This window comes from Leptosomus discolor, chromosome 13 (assembly GCF_034619465.1).
Source record: "Leptosomus discolor isolate bLepDis1 chromosome 13, bLepDis1.hap2, whole genome shotgun sequence".
NCBI classification, from domain to species: domain Eukaryota; kingdom Metazoa; phylum Chordata; class Aves; order Leptosomiformes; family Leptosomidae; genus Leptosomus; species Leptosomus discolor.
The window spans coordinates 6,925,964-6,946,394 of record NC_141403.1 but is presented as its reverse complement, the minus strand read 5'-3'; positions in this window follow the sequence as shown (position 1 = coordinate 6,946,394).

Genomic DNA, 20,431 nt, shown 5'->3' with positions numbered 1-20,431 from the left:
TAAGTGTTAGTTAACTCGACGTATTTCTAGGAAAAGTTTTGGAACAGAAATTTTCAAGCAATGCACGGGAGAGCCTCCAGCCGGTGTTTGTAGCCGTTGCTGTTACCGCAGCATTGCCTGCAAGCCCTGCGTCACTTCTAGTGACACACGGGACTCCTTTTCCTCAGAGGATCTTTCCAGGGAATGCAGAAACAGTCAAAAGGCAACAGGAGCACCATTTCTGCGGCAGCTCCCTGCTAACCAGCTCAGACCGCTGGTTTGCCAGGCTTGGACTCTTACTTTGTTATCTGCAGAAATTTCTTGGGGAGCCATATGGAGCTTCTCTGCACAGAACTGAGAAGTTTTGTACTTGCTTTTACAGCACTGACACATTTTTAGTTCCCTCCATACCTTCACCTCATTAGTGAATATTGCCAAAGTCCAGGAGGGGTCTTACAGACGTGACTATAACAGCAGGGGCCAACGTTTAAACACTGCTGTTGCATTTGTGTTATGCCTGTTGAGCAGACCAGAGCTGAGTGCCAGCTAGTACGGTTGTTAAACCAGGTCTGCCTTGCTTGTGGAGCCCAACCTGATGTAGAAGTGAACGTTCTTTTCCACTTACAAAACTGTGGTCCTAGAATATACTTTCTGGGACTGCAAGACTGGGCGCACCTGTCCATCAGATCCCCCAAAGCAGTGGATAACCTGCTGCGTGGGCTGGAGGGAAAACTTCTTCCATTCTGTTTGATTTTGAGCAAGGAACCGATCTCAGATCTGCATCCTAGGGAAACATGCCAATGACAAAACTCCTGACTGCTCTGCAATGAGCCTCTTCAGTCTCTTCTTCTGCAACTGTCCCACTTGCTGCAACAAGTATGTGAACGTGAATCTGCCACTTCCAAGGTGAGTGCTTCAGGCATTTGAGAGGACCATTTTCATCTTGGAAATGTTTCATGGCAATATTGAAAGAAATGCTGTAACTTAGAAAAGACAAGGCACTATTTAATATAAAATACATCTGCCTTTAATCACTTTAAAATTGAAATGAGAATAATGGGTATTAGAACAATATAATATCTGAATATTCCAGCAATAGCCCTGGCTAGTATGTCCTGGCTTATTATCAACTTTCATGAAATATTGCAAAGATAATATTTTTATAGACAAAGAAATATAATTTAAAATGCAATTCTAAACAACAGTGTGGGGTTCTGAGTTAAAGGAAGCCAAACTCAACGGCTCTCCAGATCTTTATTTATTATAATCAAGCAGAAGTTATTTCTAGGTCTTTTTCACACCAATGGAACGTCCAGTGTTCAGTGAGTCCAGTGGCTGCAGGGAGTTACCCCTGTGACCATCTCTTACATATGCATGAATACCTTGTGAGAAATTTGCCATTGGTTCATATTTCAGAAAGCTTTTATTGTGATTTTTGTTAGCATTCTGAGAGGAATTAGAAATACAATTGATTTTGCTGTTCTGCTGCAGGGTTAGTTAGTCAGAATTAAATGATTGGAAAGGCACCCAGTGCTCTGAAGCCAGACAGCCGTTCTTGTTAGGGCTTGTTTCTCCACTTTATTAACAGACAGTTCTGCTTGACGTCTGGCTGTCATTTTTGCTGCCTATCTAGAAAGGTGGCTGGCAAACATTTTCTTTTGACAGCATGCCAGCCAGTCTTAGGAAGGTTTCTCAAAAAATTGCTAGCACAGAGTTTAAAATGGGTTTGAACTGCTGGGTAGACATTCAAGAGTGGGGGAAGAGTGGGTGAGGGATGGCTTTAACAGGGATTGGCAACTGGGAACGCTGGAGCGATCGAGTTCTGCTTTACTGTGCAACAGCTGAGATCTATCTTGTGTGTTAACAAGTAATTTTTATGCTACTTATGATAGGAAGGAAGGTAAGTGCAAGGGAAAGGGTCTTGTCATAAATCATGTGTGTGCTTTTATTGTGGCAGAAGCCAGGAACTAGAAACTGCTGGTTATGGATACAGAAGCTTCTGAAGCGCTTACTGCAGATTATAAACTCCAGCATAACTAAACATCAGATGGTAATTTTCAAAATGCAGATAAACTTAACTTTATGGGAGGGAGCACAATGAAAGAAACATACAGATTCTGAACTATGTTGTTAGAGAAGAGCCTTTGAGGGAAATACAAGCTGAGATTACTGTATCACAGTACTTCAGTCCCTGAACAAAATGAGGAAAAAGGAAAGGGAAACAAATATGTTTAAAACTATGATTAAATAGCTGTTCAAGTAGGAAGAGATTATGTGATCTCAGCAAGTATTTTGCCAAAAACGGTGAGACCAACCCACTGAAATCAAGGTGGGTTAGTAGTGCCTTGTTGGAATTCGAAAAGCAGAGCAAAGGGGGAAAAAAAAGATGAACAAAAATAACCAGATGTACATTTTGTAGTGCCTGTCTTGCAAAAAGCCTGCTGGGAAATGGTACCACCACAGAGTAAGTGCCACCAGGCATGTGAGTTGATTTCTTCACAGCAGTTTTTTTACCAGAGGGATTGATGACACCTATTCAGACCTGATTTTCAGTAGAGATGAAGAAAGGGCTGGACTGTGACGTGATGAACCTAATCCAAGCACATTTTAAAGGAGAAATATGCAGCTGTGTTTTAAATGGTAATGCAGATCAGCAGGATCCATTTTAGGCTTGGAAAGCCAAGAGACAGGAACAATTTCTCTATACGTACAGAATAAGTCCCCGTGAGCATTTGCAACTGCTGGAGAAAAAAAAAAGCATTGCGAACACACTGAAGAATAAAGCAATTACATATTGAATGTCCGTGGTAGTTTGAAACTCTTACATTTTCCACATGATGGATGAATCAGGAGGATTTTTCCAGAGGTCTGCCACATTCCCTGTGGTCCCAAAGAAGAGTGGGAGATCACTGTGAGGGTATAACAAGATGCTGCTGCTGTGTCTGGACTGCTGTTAGGCATGAAAGTGGCCAGATGCATCGTGTGTTCCACAAATCACTGTTTCACGTATTAGCAGTAAGTCTGTTCAGGCCTCTCCCTTTTGTTCTTCCCCCCCCACCCCCACCCCCCCCCCCACCCCCCGCCCCTGGTATGTACATTTTTTTCTGAGGACATATTTCAGTTTTAAAGTGCAGTTCTTAACTGAATTTTACCATCAGTCTTGGACTTGCGCTCCATTGAATTGTTGAAAGATGCTGACGTAGCTGATAATAATAGGAGCTTCACAGAAGTCGCGTGTTTCTCAGGCCTGGTCTCACCTAATTTCAATCTTTAAAGGTGTATGGAACACAAACTTGCACCCTAACACTGTCGTCCCCGTTTGCCTACGTGCTGTGGTAGAACCGATGCTCTGGAGCAACTACAAGAGGCCGAAGGTCCCAACGAAGCCTGACGTTGATGAGCAAACCTGTGTTTCAGCTGTTACCAGCAGGACAGTCTCTGGCGTGAGTGGGATCACCTTTGGTAATGTTTATCCTGAGGTGAATGAGCAGCAAATGTGGATTTTTAAAATAAATATGGCTCATTCAAATGTACATTCCCATCCTCGTAAATTCCTACATTAAATTAAGTGGTTCCTGTTGTGCCTTTCAGTTAAAAAGATTTCTGATGGGAAATTTTCAGCTGTGTTCTGGGGCATGAATACATGACAATGAACCATGTTAAATAGCTGTGTTATAATAATTAATTATAATAATCTTTCTCTACTGATTGATGAGCACAAGATAAATTCCTTCCCTCCTTGATCTCTGTTCACTCTGTTCCAGGCTGTTAGACAAACAGCGTGAGTTATTTCACAGAAGACGTTTTTATTAGCACCTATAACCTCCGTCACACAAATGGTATTACCTTTCCTAAAAATAGAGAAAAAAAAAAATAATTAAATGCCATTTGCAAAATGTATGTTTAAAATGTCTTTGTCATATTTCCAAGGGGAATTGTGTAATTACCAGGTCCTCTACCCTGCAACCTGCTGCTTGGCAAAGAAGCTTTGACTGGCACTTACTACGGCGAGTCCCCTCCACTGCAGACACAGTGTTTACGATGGGCTGAAGGGCTGTAGGTGACACCTCGGCAACTCCTGACCTTGCATTTAGCGCTCTGGGGACTTGTCCATGGGCGGGATGCCTGAAAGCTCTTAGCCAACCCCAAGCTATTCTCAACTCCAGAAAACCTTGAGGGTACGAACAGTTTAAGAAATCTGCTCCTTCATTCAAAGACAACTGCAGGGCAATGGGTCGATGCCTCTGGTTCTCATGCTGGTTTGACTTCACGGAGGTTTCTACAATACAGCCATCCAAGCAAGTTCTCCAGTCGAACTGTTGCAGGATTGCAGCTGAGTCCTCCAGAGAAACCTGCAAAAGGTGAAGGTTTTTTTTCCTTACATTGTCCTTTCTCAGCTGGGCTTCTGTGGAATGAAACCCCATGTGCTCTTTGCAGCTCTTCATCCTGGCCTGTGGTCTGGGTGGTAGCTGATGGCTCAGTTCTTATCTCCTTGTCAACGCACTAAGGTACAGCCTCAGCCTTTATGGGAAGACCATGATGATGTTTTTTCCAGCAGCAGTTGTCAAGTTATGTCTGCAACCACTTAACTTTTCAGCCGCTCTGATTTTGAAAAGGTGGTATGTGCAAAGCCTATGGCTGAGTCAAGTCTAACACGTCATCAGAGGAGCTCCAAAGGCTTCTGCTCACTCAGGGCTCTTGCCAGTGGTACCTGCAATATTCTACCCTTGCTGTTCAAGACATTAGATTCATTTAACTTAAAGGCTTGCAGAAATTTGCTTGTGAGTGGTCGCTCCAAGATGAAGTTAATGGGGTTTTGGCTTATATATCAGGCTAATTGCACATCATATTACCCAAAGGGTCTGTGCCTTGTTCTGATCCCCAGGACTCGGGATCCATCATGCCCAACAACTGCTGGGAAAGGCTTAGGGGAGGTCAAGATCTGAAACATAGCTTTGTGGCTCTCCCTGGCTCTTACTCTTCGTGGTAGGGCTCTGTGGGCTCCAGCTGGCTGGTAGACAGCCTGGTCCTGAGGCTGGCAGGTGTTGCCTGCCAGAGGCCATAGCCTGCACAAGGATGTGGTGAGGATGGCCACAGGAAAAATCCCTGCTTGGATTCTGATATTTCTCGGTGTTAGTCAGGGGAATTATATACGAAAAGAATTATTTCAGGATGCTGCTGCTCACAAACGGTGTTATCTTTCCCATTCAAAGGCAGCTGGAATGAGCCTTTATTTATTTATTTTAATAAAATTTCATGAGGAATGGACCTGCCATCTCTCCAGGGCAATTTAGAAGTAATGGAAAAAAATCCCACACCACTACTTTTTCTTTCTTTCTTTTTTTTTTTTTTTTTTTAACCCCTGTAATGAAAGTGGGTACTTTTTAACAAAATGCTTTTTTAACTGACTTTTGACTGGATATAGGTCTGATAAATTAATTTTTGGCAGTTATTGTCAGTTACACTGAGTAGTTGTATCAACTCATAAATCAAATGCAATTCTTGTATGTAGATAGTACTTCGATTTAGTCAAGTAAGGTTTTTCCTTTGAGATAATTTCGGAAACTATTCACCAAAGACATCATGTGTGTTTTTAGTGACAAACATCCTAATTATAAATTGAAACAGAGGTATATCTTCAGAAAAGCAAACTTTAAAACCCCCTCTATCTCACCATGCAGTCAGCCTTCCTTTCAAATGCAAATGTAAAAGCATCAATTACAAACTAGGTGTTATCTCGTGATTTATGAGGTAAATAAAAATGAAATTAAATAAAGTGCATAGCTTGTCTAAGTTATCATCAGTAGTGTCCTTGATGCCTAACTTACACAGAGGAGAGATGCATTTTATAAATTGTGGATGCTATTCAGTTATAGTGCTCCCAAAGTTGGTTTTTTTTCTGCTCCTCCAAAGGCAAAAACTTTGGTCCAAAAAAATGTAGATGTGGAAGCGTTCTGACAGCTTAAAGTTGCTCTGCCACAGAGGACACAGGAACAAATTACAGATCTGCCACCTCCTGGGTGAATTCATGCGTCCAACCCTGCCACAGTTAAACCCCGTTGCTGAGCTCTTGGATCCCCTTTGTTTGGGTGTTGTCATATGAAAGCCAGATCATCTGGGTGGGATCTGACCTCTTTCTCTGGGCGGTGTGGCTGGACACAGAGCTTTGGGCTCCGCTGAGGTAACTAACGGCTGGAAAGGGGGCATCTGACCCCCAGCACCCCACTCCTCCGGCTGCAAATTGCCATCTCCCAGCTGAGCTGGTATCTGACTGTGCTTAACCCATTTCACTCTGGACATCAGAGCTTTAGCTCCACTGCTGGAGGCTGGGTTAACATAGGGATACATCTCGTTTTTACACTTTGAAATCACTCTCACTACTCGTTTGGGCTCATGAGACCTTCCCCTTACCTGACCAAATGTGCCTGCAGGCCTCCCCACCAAGTGGCTTGTCTTAAAATAAATTCTTTCATATCAAAGATGATGAGATTTTTCAAACGTGGCAGAGAGCAGCCAGGCACCAGGGAAAACCTTCCGCAGACGCATTTCTTTGGAGAACAAGGTTTCACTTTCAAGGGCAGAAGAGGAGATTTGAATATTTTAAGGATGAATCAATTTCATAAACGCATTCAGAGAGGTGCAGGTCTGGACTTTATCATCCTAATTGACTATATCACCAATAAGAGGTGGAGAAAATTTTCTGTGCATGAAACAGTAAAGCAGGGGCTCCACTGCCTCGCTATCTTTGCTGCTTCCAGTAAGTGTGTTGTGAACTTCTGGTAAGTTTATTGCAATACTAATGATGGCATTTGTTTAAAAATATTCTGGCATAGCTCTCTGTGCTGCTTAATTTTGATCTCCAGTGTTGCTGGAGAAGATCATCTCCAAGCCGCCCCCTTGATCTGACTAAGGAAAGGCTGAGCGAGACAAGGCTGTACTTACAAGCTGCAGAAGGATAGTCTTTTCAAGTGGAGACAATCTGGAAAGAAAAACAAGAGAAAAAGAGGAAACCCACATTTTCTTCCCCTTTTAAAAATGCAACAGAAGAATTGGAGGGAAGAATCGAGTCCCTAGGAAATGCTGAGAACTAGGGAAATAAAACACTGGGGCTGGGATCAGAGAGTCTGGCCTGAGACAACTGAACTCTTCCTTTGACCACACGCCGACTGCTAAGGTGCTGAGTTTAAATGTGAATGACATCTTAGATGTCTAAAAGGGGTAACCCTATGGCATTCAAAAGGACAGAGAAAACGGGACTTTTAGTGCAAGAGATAGAATGAGAAATACTTGTTAGCTTTCTGTACTTGTTTCAGACAGGAGATCCCATAAAAGTGATGCCATATAAAGGTTTCACTACACTGAATCTCCTTTTTGCCTGAAAAACTAATATTGTTTGAAATTTTCCTGAAAAGTGGATTTGAGACTTCTCCTTGGGGTCTTCATATCCTTGCATGAACTGGATCACATTGGAAGCTGTTACATGGCATCCGTTGCGCTGAGGCACTAAGGGTCCTTATTGCAGACACCCTGTATTTATCTTGTACAATGAGTGGGCAGTTTCTTGAGTACTTGTGCTGAATTCTTTTCATGCAAATCCTAGAACTGTTGTTTGTATTTTATGCCTGGAAGAAATTCCCTAAGATACTTTGGTAAAACTGCAGCTCTTGTAGTTTTATATTGCTGCTGAATTTACAGGTTCTGCAATCATTCAGAAAAGCTGGAAAGCACACAAAAAAACCTTTCTCTCCTAATTTATTATCCATGAGTAAATGGCTTCTGGATTCAGTGTCATGAGAGAGCAAAAGCTAGCAGGCTCCAGAGAAATGGCACAGCGAACCTGCATCTTGCTGTGATCAGTGATTTCCTCTTGTAGCTGATGAACCTTTTTTCTCCCTCTGTGAAAAGATTAAATCAGAAGAGGATAACCGGCAGTCCACGGGCTGTTTACAATAGTTTTTCCCACTTTTTTCTTACTCTCGATCATGACTTCTATGTCCTAAATAGTTTTCTAAAGGTGCTGTCAGCTGGTTGGCCTCTGAATCACGCAGGGACCAGTGGAAGAATGCAAGACCGTTGCAAACTGCAAGGTTTGATGTGGCAAAAGGCTGCAGCTTTTAAAATGGTTGCTGCTCCAGAGCAGTAAGTCTATACAGAAAAATAATTCTAACTTTCTTGGGTATTTTATAGATTCGTAAAACTTCATGAAAGGTATGCCTAAAATTTAGCTATTTACTAGACATTTTTGTCCCACCTGAATACTGAAAGATGATGAATTTAATACAAAAGTATTTGCGTTAAAATACTGTACTACATGCTTCATGAATTTATAGTGCTTTGAAATATGCAATAAATATCTCTAACTTAAATGGAGCTGTTTTATAAAGGCTTAATGCTTTTGGCTGTGATTTTCTATGGCCAATGCTTCCTTCTGAGCAGCCACATCAAACAGAAGATCCCTGTGCGACTTAATTTTTCCATTGAGTTTGCAGTAACCTGGAGCCTTCTGCAAAATCCTCAGGGCAAGAGCGGCACAGCCTTATTGTCTTCCTTCTAATGTATCGTCTAACAGCCACACACTATAACGCTCTCTGCTCTAATGTCATGCTCAAAACAAAGCCACAATGTTAATGTTATTGCAACTTCTAGGGGCTTGCTGGGGGCAAGGTGAATTAGTCCTGTGAGGAGGGAGAAATTGCAGAGACATTTTTCATGGCTTCTTCGCAATGAACATGCGCATTAGATTAGTCTGCAATCCCAATGGTGCAAATGGCAGGCATTTGTCTTGCTCACACATCCAAGCCCGTTTACAGCTCCCATGCTGCCCCAGAGCAACCCCCTTGTGGTTTCCACTCTACACCATGCTGCCATGAGGGGTTTTTCTAAACCTCCTCTAGCTTTTCCAGCCTGAGGAGTAGGTGGCCTTTGACGGTACCGAAGAGGGCAGTGTGGAAAACTTGATTGCTCTCTCTCTGTGTTCCTCCCTCATCCTTTTCACCAGAATTTTTCCATTTTAGGTGGAATAACACATTTTATTTGACTCCATATGGAGTGCTTCATTTTGCAGACCTTGCTCTACCTGCTGGTTATTTAGGTCCGTTTCTGCGGTACTGAATCTCCACCAGACACTCCACAAAGTCTAAATACTTTTCTCAGAGTATACAGTTACGCTCTGGGATGTCCAGAACTTGGTGAAACATTCAACATTGTGCCTGAACTGTTTTTCTACACCCCTTTCCTCAAGTGGTTGTGTCTAACAAGTGTGTCATGGCCAAGGATAGCTCATGAGTGTGCAGGATCCAGGTGGTGGGACCCAAACACCAGACTATGAGTGTTTAACTGAGAAGCTCTCAGGGTACTCTCATTTCTGAAAAATAAACATATTACCAGTACCAAAATGGCTTGACCCCACTTCTAGCACTGGCTGCTTGAAAGTTCTAAATTTTCATTACTATGAAACTAAAAGTGTTTTCTTAGAGCAGCATGAATTGGCATCCTCTTGCGTTTTGCAGTTTATTCTTTCTTCAGAAAGTTGTTCAGACATTAATTTGACTACATGATTAAAGCAAGCACTATGGTATTGGTATTGCAGTTGTCTTTAAATTTGAAACTGGAAGACAAATGAGCATGGGACAAGATTAGCCTTTGTAAAGCTAAAGCACTGGTAACTTTCCAAAGGAGAAACAAATTCTAAGGATTTTCTGACAGGCAAAGAAATCTAATTTCTTCATTTCAGTGGGTAACCATTCCCTGCATCCTTGGTTTGTTCAGTTCCTTTTTTCTTCTACTTCTGCCATGCTGTTTGTTGCTAAAAGCATTCTTTTATCTGAGAAACACCCTTAACCAGCTCTATGGACCTACCACTGAGCATTAAAAGCATTTTGGGAGAATCCTCCTTTCTGTAGAGGTTCATGGTGGTTTTCTGTGGCATGTACTCTGGTAAATTCTTCAAGCTTAAGCTCAAAGGTCTTCAATCTTCTGCCCAAATACTTGCAATCGGTTTCAGTCTGGATTGCATCAGGAGTTGGTAGCTTGAGCATGGCTTTCTGCACAGGCCCTTTTAGCTGGAGTGAATTTTAGAGCAGCGATTTTCTCATAGTCTGAGGGTTATTTCTGGTCTAAAAGACTTCAAGAAGTCCTCCAAAAGTAGTACAAAACTGTTTAAAAAACCCGCATCCCACCCTAAAGAAACCCAAAATACCCTGATATTCCCGGGTAAGTATGCATGAGTAGGGTAAACAGGAAGAAAATAATCATAAAAAGTTCATGCTTTGGCATGGAAGTCGGACCAGATGATCTCCAGAGGTCCCTTCCGACTCCTACCATTCTGTGATTCTATAATCTGAATGAAGGTTTAAAATTCATCCTAGTTTTTACTTATTGTAAATGAAAATCATTATGGTATCAGAGCATGGGATGGCAGCTGGGTTGTCTTTTAGAGCTATCTTTTAGGTAGTTCTTTAGTTTCAAGAAAGTGGAGGAATACTGTTGTTGGGTGCTCTTTTTACGTGTCCTTCTTGACGAGGGTTGGAAGGCAGAAACACTGCCGGATGCTGTGCATCATTGCAGGATTTCCTCCTGTGAGAGATTGTCTGCTTGCTATGGAAGGACGTGACCGCATGGCAATGGCCTGCAACAGTTGTTCTTCAGTAACTTTTTGGTAAGTTGACTTCCTTTGATGAAACCAAACAAAGGGGCCATTAGTGTGTCAAACCAGAGTGGTGGTGTGGGCAGGGGGGCTTGGTACTGATTGCTTAATGCACTTTCGTTTCACACCTGAGGGTTTTGTTTTACCCTTAACAATGGCTTTCTTGGGTAGGCAAGCCCTCATTCACCGCCTCAGGGATGGCTGAGCTGGGCATCTTTAGAAGGTCTGGTCTGCTCTCACTGATGAGACCTAGGAATGGAAACAGAAATGAGACGCTTCAGTGTGGGTGTTAAATAGCTGTCTCTGAAAAGCCTTTTCTCTACTGGGTACCTCAGTCTGTGCCTGGAAACTTTACCCCTTCTAAGCCCTCCCTACTTCCCCAATACTCTGGCATAATCCCGAAACCACCCAACCAACCCTCTGTCCTAGGCCGGCTGTGGGAGCTCTCCTGTCCTTTCATCTGATTGTTTTTTTTTATTTTTTGGGGGGTGAAAAACGCTTGTGTTCAACTTCAAGTAGGTGAGACTTTGTACATTCTGCCTGTTCATTGTCAGAAGTACTTCTGTCTTACCTTGTGACTGCTGTACCTTATCCTGACGGATAATGTGGTGTGTATTGCCTGAAGCTCTTCTATCTTGGTCATCATCAGCATCATTATAGTCCCTTTCTTTTGTAACTATTTTACTGTTGCTGAAAAACGAAGATGCAGGACAGTGGCTGAAAAGCCAGTAGCATTCAGATCTCCTGATGAGTATATGTCTTCAATTTTGTGACTTAAAAAGAAAAAGTCATTGCAATCTTGTAGCAAATTGAGCTTCCATGAATTGCACTGTGATCATCTTAACGGAAGAGCATAGTCCATATTCTCGGTACAGTCACAAACTCCTTTTACAAGGGTCAGAAAGCAGAAGATAGCTTGTTTTTAAATTCTTTGGGACATGTAGTACAATGAGGCAACTAATGAATAAAGTTCTAGTTTGTCCCTCTGAGACCATCTGTCCTCCCAACAAAAAACCCCACTCCTTCCTCTAAAAAGAACCTGGAACAAAAGATGGAAACAATCTTTTATCTCAAAATTGCAAAGGGGCTTTGAAAGCTTGCATTGAAGTCCCTGTTGTGTCTCTGGCTTACCAGGCCATAAATGCAGCTCTCCAGCCTCCTATATCAAAGTCTTGAAAAAAAAAAAATCATAAAACCTTCCTCCCCCCATCCAAATACATGTTCGAACGCATTGAGGGACTCAATCCTAAAATTTCATCAGTACACTGTTGATCCTGACATGATTGGCTGTATAAAGTTAACAAAAGATTACTATGATTTTAATTTTTAGAGGAAGTTGAACTGGTCAAAATCTTTTGAGCAGGTTTTTTTTTTCCCCTAGTTTGGTTAGAAAATGTCTCCCAAAGGGGTTGTGTCTGTGTCTCTGTAGAATAGAATGGTTTTGATTAAACCTGCCTCCAAAGGCCCCTCAAGTTCAGCCTGAAAATCATGGTCAGGTTCGGAAGAAGATGTACTCACCCCGGAATAGCAAATAGTCCAGTGGTTTGGTGCATCGGCTGTACCTGCAGCCAACGCCTTGGGCTTTTTGGGGCAGAAGAGCGGGCTGGGTGTGGGTGGTTTGTTTTCAACTTGTTGTGCTGCTGGAGGCAATGTTGTTTAGATCCTGTTTTAGACTGGGCTGTCCCTTTGGGCTGGTGACGTCTGTTTGGTCTGGAAGGGAGAACATGGACCCATCCTGCACTGATTTGGGGTAATATTTTCAGCACTTCATAACACAGATAAGTGACTTAGGGACTTTTAGTTTCCTACCTGAGCGTCTGCTGTGGGCCTGCTCTCCTACAGCAGCATGGTGGTTCCCCTGCTTACCTGCTCCTTTAGCCACACTCTAAACAAAACCTCCTTTGATCAATATTTTCCTAAGGTATACCAAGCTTTCATCTGTCCCTACAGTGTAGAGTCAAGGGTTTCTCAAGGCTTTAGATAGATTACATTCAGAGAGACAATGCCGGCTCCATGACAACACCAAGCACTTACAGTCTCAGAGGAACCGATCTGGGTAATGCATCAACCCGAGAAGACAGCTGCGGCACTGCAGCAGCAGCAAACACCCAGGCACGCGGCCTCGTCCGTCCCCCAGCTGCAAAGCGAGACGTGCCAGCAGCCTGTGCACGTTGCCGAGGCCAGAGCTCCCCGCAGGTGCCTTCCTACTCTTTGTGGCTTGGTTGCAAGCCCTCAAATGAAGCTCCCAGGGTCTACAGAGCTGCCCTAAGTCTTTCAGCATGCAGCTCCTCGGTGTGAACGAAACCATCTCCAATTTGATGAACTTCTCGCTGGTCATTTCCTTCACACTCTCAGCAGCTTCGCACTCAAGGGTCTCCTTAGACATTTCACTGCCTAATATATTTTCTTTTCTGCCCAGCGATAGAAAATTAACAGGCCGATGCTGGGATGGTGCTGGTTACTGCCACGCGCTGATGGGCGATTGTGGGGACGTACTGCAGGTGTATTCTCGTGGAAGAGGGGCTGGAGGAGAGCGCAGCAGGAATGCAGCCCTGCTTCTGCTGCATCCTCAGAAATGAGGCGCTGAAGTCCTCCTGATGCTGAGCAGGAAGTTTCTGTGCTGTGGTGTTTTCTAGGCTGAGCTGAAAGCAGCAATGTATGTTGTTGTATACCTCAAAGTGTTGATGCATCTTCCTGGAGTGGAGCGAAGGATGTCTCTTGTTTCTGCTTTCTTTTTTTTGTTCTTCCTTTTTCTTTTCAGTTTGTCTTGAATGCCATGGATGTAATGATCTGTTGGTTAAGACAGCCATGTGCAATTTTTTCATATTGGTTTATTGTTTTTCTTTCTTTGAAGAATGGTGACAGTAAACCCATGTAAAGAACGAGGTTTTCATAAAGCCAAATTGAATGCTATTACACATTTGGAAGCTTTAAATGCACAGAATTGCAACACTGAAATGCTGCAAGCTGTGTAAGGTTTACTGTTGACTCTCTACCCCTCTCTTACGACACACAGGCAAAGCCTCATAGACCAAATATCACTGAAACTATACCCTTGGATAAATTTGCTGTTTACATAAGCACATTTTCAAAGACACGCTCCAGACAGCAATGAGAGTTTGCAGTGCGTCTCAGAGCACAGGATAATTCTGTTTTAATTATAGAGGGTACTTCTTCATTACTCAATGTTCAGAGAAAAATGCAAAAGAAATCTGATTTTCATGCTGTTATAATTAGAGGGAATACAAAATTAAAAAACCCCTACATAATCACAAGTTTGAATTAATAGCAAGGGAAATTTCTTTATTAAAAAAAATAGAAAAGACTGAAAACAATGGCATCCTGTAAAGAATTAATATATGAGGAGACAATATGAATGGATGTCCCTGGTTTAATTTTTATGTGTCTGTTTTTCCTGCTCATCCTGCTTTTGCCTTTTCTTTTCATGCATTCACTATAGGACTTGTGTCCTCATAGTCAAAAGAATCTGGGGTTAAATTGCTTCCACACCAAAGTCGTAAGTTCCGCTCAAGCTCCGGTGCAGTAGGGCGCAGCTTGATAAAATGACGTCTAATTTTTGTTCATTGCCTTTAGCATGTGAAAGGGACAGTTTATGCAAATAGTGCTTTTAGTTGGTTGAAATATTGCTTTTGCTAATGTGCTTTCCTGTTTTCTGCAGATAAAGCACTGGCTGTCCATATGCTAAGTGTCTGAATATCCTGCTTTTAGAAACGAAAATATTAATGCTACAGATTGTAAAGCACGAATTTCTGTTGAAGTATTTTTTAAATTGAATTTATCTTTACTCTTTTAATTAGGTCTTATTCTCCTTCAGATTTTAGTGAAAATTTTTCCGTCGCTTATAAGAACAATCCTGACCTAGATATGGTTCTGCTCTCTGATTGGTATGATTGTACATAGGCATTCAGGAATATTGACGGGACCAAATAATTTATTTTTAGCTTAAAGCAAGTGAGCTAAATGTCTGGCCACAAAAATTACATTTCTCTGTCTGCCAGGTTCTTTTCTACTATTTCTTTTCCTAAAAACACTTGTAGGAACTTAAAATCAATTTTGGATTTGGATGTGTATTTTGTCTGGTCTTGAATATGTTGTTTCAGAAGAAATTCATCCCTCTGTCTGGAAGTTAAATTAGACTTGTCTACAGAGCACTTGTGTCTGACTTTTTGCTTATTTTAAAGAGAAATAAAACCTTTCCCACACAGACCTTGCATGGCAGAAACACCATCTATGTGAAAATATATCAGCAGTGCAGTTCCAGCCAGTCAAACTTCTGTAGCACACTTGCTGCCCTCAAACAATTTCTTCATCCTGTTCACCAAATAAAGCAGGCATCCTGGGAAGAATTCAATTGTATTACTTAGACACATGAATATGGTACCCAGGAGGCCTCCCTGGAGACTATATAGATCATCCCAGTTTTGGCATTTTTGATGTTGAATGATGGGATCTGGAAAATAAAATAATTTTGCCTGACTTGCTTTGTATGGAATTATTATTACTGTTCTTGTTTTTGTTTTCTTTAGTTTGTCATTGAGGAAAAAACTGCCCAAGGTTGGCTTCTCCCTCTGTTCTACCAAATAACTCTGACACTCAGGTAAGTGCCAAAATGTGGTGGGGATGACAAACGGACTACTTGTACTTTACCTTTTTCAGGGCTTTCTAGGAGGGGTAGGCTGACAAAGCTTCTCCCCCATGTGATATCCCCAGTTGAGGACACTGGGTGCAGGTGCAGGATTTGATTTCCACCCCTCTTTTCCATCAGGATGAGCACTATACACACAGAAAATGTTTTAGGTATATCATAGCTGTAGCTGTGCTGTTGCTTGGCATACTGGAAGATCTTCGTGGTTCAAGTTGCCTGAAATGGATGACTTTCAGGTTCCCCAAGGAAGCTGTGTGTTGGCTCCTACTGTTCCTTAGGTGACAATGGAAGTTATTTTGGAGAAAAATCCAGTCTTTTTCCAGCACTCATTTTGTGGGGAAAAGCTTTCTTTCAAAATTCTTGGGAAACCTTGTGCACTTTAATTAAAAACAAACCGACCCAAAGCAAAAGCAAATCTTAGTTTAATTTTTCAGTGTGTTCTCTCTACAGATGGCGGAGAACAGGCTTCCCTGTTGAGGAACTCAGAGTGGCTAAGTTGTGCTTTGGCACTGAATTAGGAAGATGCAAGGAAGATGAGTTAATCTAGGCCAAAGTCAATGTTTAGGGTTCTTCCAGGGTAGCCGTTTTAATTCAAAATGTTGAAAAAAAAATTGAAAGAAATCATCAGACTTGATTTGTTTGTGTAACAAATGTAACTTACTTGACAAAACTTCTCTATTCTGGGAGTCAGAACAACCTTCAGCCTTCTTCCAGGAACGTATTGAAAGCAGGGAAGAAGGAAGAGTTTTTCTCTTCCTCTAAATACCCACAGTGTGAATTATTAGTGATGTGAAAGATCAGTCTGCATGTCTGGTACTCTCATTACTTCTAAGTATTCCGGTATGGCAATTAATTTATGAATTGATTTAATAATGTTTTGTGTTTCGGGATCTGTATTTTGAGTCATGGAGAAAATAAATCTGTTGGTGACGCGCTGCCATGTTGATCTATTCTGTTACCTCAGCCTAAAGAGCTACTTTAAATGAGCTGCCTGCTACTGCAGGCAGGTATCCAGCCACAGCTGGGTGCTCTTTGGGTCCAAAAGAAATTGCTCCTGCAGGCTGTGAGGGACTCCAGACTGTATCCTTGATACCTGTGGTGAGTTGACGTTGTTGACTTGAGCAGCTGTAAAGCCTCCAAGCTAAAGCTCACTTGAGAGCTGAGCTGTTTGCACCAGGGAAGACCCGAGCAGGCGAACTATCAGAGCAATATGGTAGAAGGCTAAGATAAACTTTGTTGGCATGTGGATTTATCATGGAAGAAGTCTCTGCTCTTTGTGTGATACGGAGCTTATTCCAAGCAAATTGCCTTGAATTTAAAGAAACAGCAAAGGATTTACCTGCTCTCTCCTGCATGTGCCTTCCCTCTTGCTATAATGTGATGCATGGCCCTATTCCCTGGCAGCTGGGGCTCCGTTCAAGCAAAACATGCGTAAAACCATCGGGGCTGCATTAGAGCATCTTGCATTCGGTGAATCTGATCTATCAGCACAATTTAACTTCATTTTTAGAGCAAGAAATTAGAAATTAAAGATGGCTTGTTGATTCCCTGTTGTTTTCTCAGCCAGGTTAGTTCTGATATGCAACGGAATTCTCCACCAGGGCTGATTTTAATCTGGGTCAGAGTACCTACAGCTGCAGGATAACATTGCAGTGTCTATGCAATAGACAGGGATAAGGGAAATCTGGCAATGTCTCACTACATCCCAAACTGCTGGCTTGGTGCAGAAGTGGCGCACAAAATTAGCTTTGCCCTGTCCACAGAATTTTCCTGGGACTTAGTCTTCCAGAATGATCTTAATGAGAGAAACCAACATAAATGAGTGTAGCATGAAGTCAGATCTGACAAACGCTGGCTTGAACAGCTGCTTCAGGTAACAGGCAATGAAAACTCACAGCAGGACACTTCTGAATTTCATCTCCCCTCTTCGTGCTGCCTACCCCAACTTGTATGTCTGATTCTAGATGAATTATGGCAGTTGATATCCAGTGGTATGGGACAAACATGGCAGAAAAAGCTGCTGTTTATCAAAATCCATAGTCCTTCCAGCTGCAGAACTGCTGTTCTTGTGACCATTCTGAATGTGAAAAGACAGATAGGTGCTGCTATAAAAATCTTGTCGTTGGAAAATCTCAACGCTCTGGAAACAGAGGTTAGCTGTTGGTAAGGTTGCCATGCCCAGCTTCCCTTTGAACTGGCAAGCTTGGGTGGAAAATGTAATAAACACTTTGAATCCTGACCAGAATGACACATTTTTTAATAGGTATTAATATGAATAACAACATTTTGTGTTCTTTGAAAATTATGAAATATAAAAACGTCTACTTATAATGAACTCCAGATAAATCAGCCACATTTCTTTGGTCCTCTCCAGGTTTCTGAGGTGCACATTCCACTGCCCAGTCTGGAAACTTACTTATCCAAATCACCAACATTTCAAAACTGATGCTGGGCTTTCTGAAAAATATTGTTGTGAATTTTCTGTGAAGTTATGAGAGTCAGTTGCTCATTTTATTCATCTCACTGATATAACTACTTCTCCAAAGTACAAGCGCATCCCCTGATGTGTTTATTGTAACGTGTGAAATGTGCCCTGCCTGGCCCTTGAAAGCTGCAGTCCTGCTTCTGGTTCATTCCCAACGGCAATGCTGTGCAGATGGTTGCTGTGGCTATGGGCCAATGCCCTAAAAGGACTTGCCCCAAGGACAAGGGACGTGGCAGAGCTATACCTTTTTTTCAGTGATCTATACGAAGTCCCAATTTAAAGACTGGTCTTTAAATATTAAAAGGGTTAATAGTATCCTTGAGATCTGTAGCATCAACATAATATACAGTATTAGCCCTAAATTAAATTAAACAGAGATTTTCATTGTGCTTAAGGCATCTGAGTTTCAAAGAGATTTAAGTACTAAATTCCCTTTGAAAATCCTGAAGTTGTCTGATAGAATTTTATCTAAACTTGTTTTTTGGATGCTAAATTTAGGCATGGCTTAGGATGTTTACGGTAAGATCTGTCCTCTGTGACACATAACCTTATAGCAAGGGATTTCATGCACTGCATTGGTTTTCATTTCTGTCTTGGAAAGTTTACCAGCTTATCAGTTACTGGGATTTTGGATGATTTACACTGCTGAGATTGGCAACAGTCAGAAGATGGATATGATATGTGCAATAATTTTGGCTAGTAGCCAGGGCAGGGCTCTGATTAAAGGCTCAGGCTAGAGGGATGTGGTTTACCAAGAATTTAATGTCTTACTCTGAATATGATGTTATTAAAACTTTTCCTTTTTGTTTGAAAGACGTGGACATAATTCTTTGTAGGAATATTGCATCTAGATAAAAAGTTAGACTTGCTCAAGTTTGCTTTTATCTTTCTGTCAAAGTTTCTGGGTTCTCTTTGTACACACAGGTTTTCCTTATCCTGAAACCTTTGTTTCCTGTGCAAATCATGCCCTTGTAACTTTTAGTAATGATCATATGAATAAAGAAATTACTTTACCATTAGCTTGGTGAAAAAATAACCTGGCCTTAATGTTAAGATTACATGAGGGTTAAGTGGATGAAGGAAAATGACGTAGTACCACATTGATAAAGGAAGTTCTTATCTTATCCCTGGAACAGTGTGTTGCTGAACAGGGGTGCAGTTGTGCGAAGGAATTGTGCCTGGTCAGGAACTGTAGCTATTGAATAGTGATCTTGCTACACAAGATATTTTGGAATGAGACTGTAAATTGAGACATGAATGTTGACTTCTGACAATATTTACTCCAAGAGGAGACTGAGGAGATAGTCAGGGACACAAAAACTGGAAATAAGATTTTGTGTTCAGAAAGGGGGGGCATTTCCACCCGCCAAAAAAAAGAAACATGAGCGAGAGCTGGATGTTTCAAACCCTGCTTCTGTCTATAACATAACCTGGAACAGATCCTGCCTTATTTTTCCAAGCAGGAAGGTTACCGCTGCTTGCTTGGTAGGTTACTGCCAGCCTGTCCCCACAGCTCGCTGCCTGCGCTCACTAGCTCGCCTTGGAGCAAGTCGGGTAGCTCCGCCTGGGAAGAACTGGGACCTTGGCTCTGCAGCACAGGGCCGTGAAGGCTGTATAGGAGTGGCATGCCTTACATCTTGGTCCTGACATCTTCAAAATCCTGATTGTGGGCTAACAGGAAGCACATCTACATAAAAATAAGCCAAGGATTTTGTTTTACTTATAACTGGAGTCTTGAGAGTCTAATTGTTAGTCCAGATCTAGTTGTTCCAGGCAAAGAAATAACTGCAATGCACTTAAAATTGTAACACAAGTTTCTACCCCTTTTCCTGAGGTTATGTTCACCTTTCCCTGCTCTTCTGGGTCTGAAGGTCTGTGGCCTTACTCTGGGGTCTGGTGTGTGGAGGGCTGTAACAGCACATCACCAGCATCTGGAGTCCTTCACCAGGAGGAACATGATGTTTGTGTTGCTCGTTTCCTCTACCATGATCCACTTGGAGCCATTTGCATATATTGGCTAAGACTCTTTTACACCTCACTTCACTGATTTCCAGCTTCATGTTACTTCTGAATTGACTAAAAATGGTAACTTTTACCAGTGATGGACCTGCCAATGGCCGACTCACACAGCTCTAAGCACATGTTGCTGCCTTCCTTCTCCTCTAGCCCCTTAGGCTTGCTTCGTCACGGCTCTTTCTCTTCTCAGCTGTAACCCGCTGGAAACACAATTTCTTCACAGGACAACGCAGCTGAAACTTTAGCTCTTCATTTTTCTTGATGTTTGAATTCAGCTTTGAATTTGCACGCTTTGTGAATCCATAAAGCCTTATCCTATGAGCTTGCTAAAAGGAAAAACTGGCAGATGACTGTTGTACTTCTGTGCAAAGGGCGTGAAGGCTGCAGGCTTCTGTGCTACCGTGAGTACTTGGCCAGCCAGTGGTATATGGCACAATTTGCCTTCAGTTTACGATCCTTTATGGCAGCAAATTGCTTGTGATTCTCTGCTTCCTTCCCACAGCCAAACTCTACCTTGGGGAATGGCCTCCTTGTCCTTCTAGAAGCAAATGAAGGAAGCAGAGAAGTAAGACTTTAAAAATTGTTGTCTATTTTGCATATTTGTTTCAAACTCTTACTCTGAAAAAGAGGCAGCTGCCCC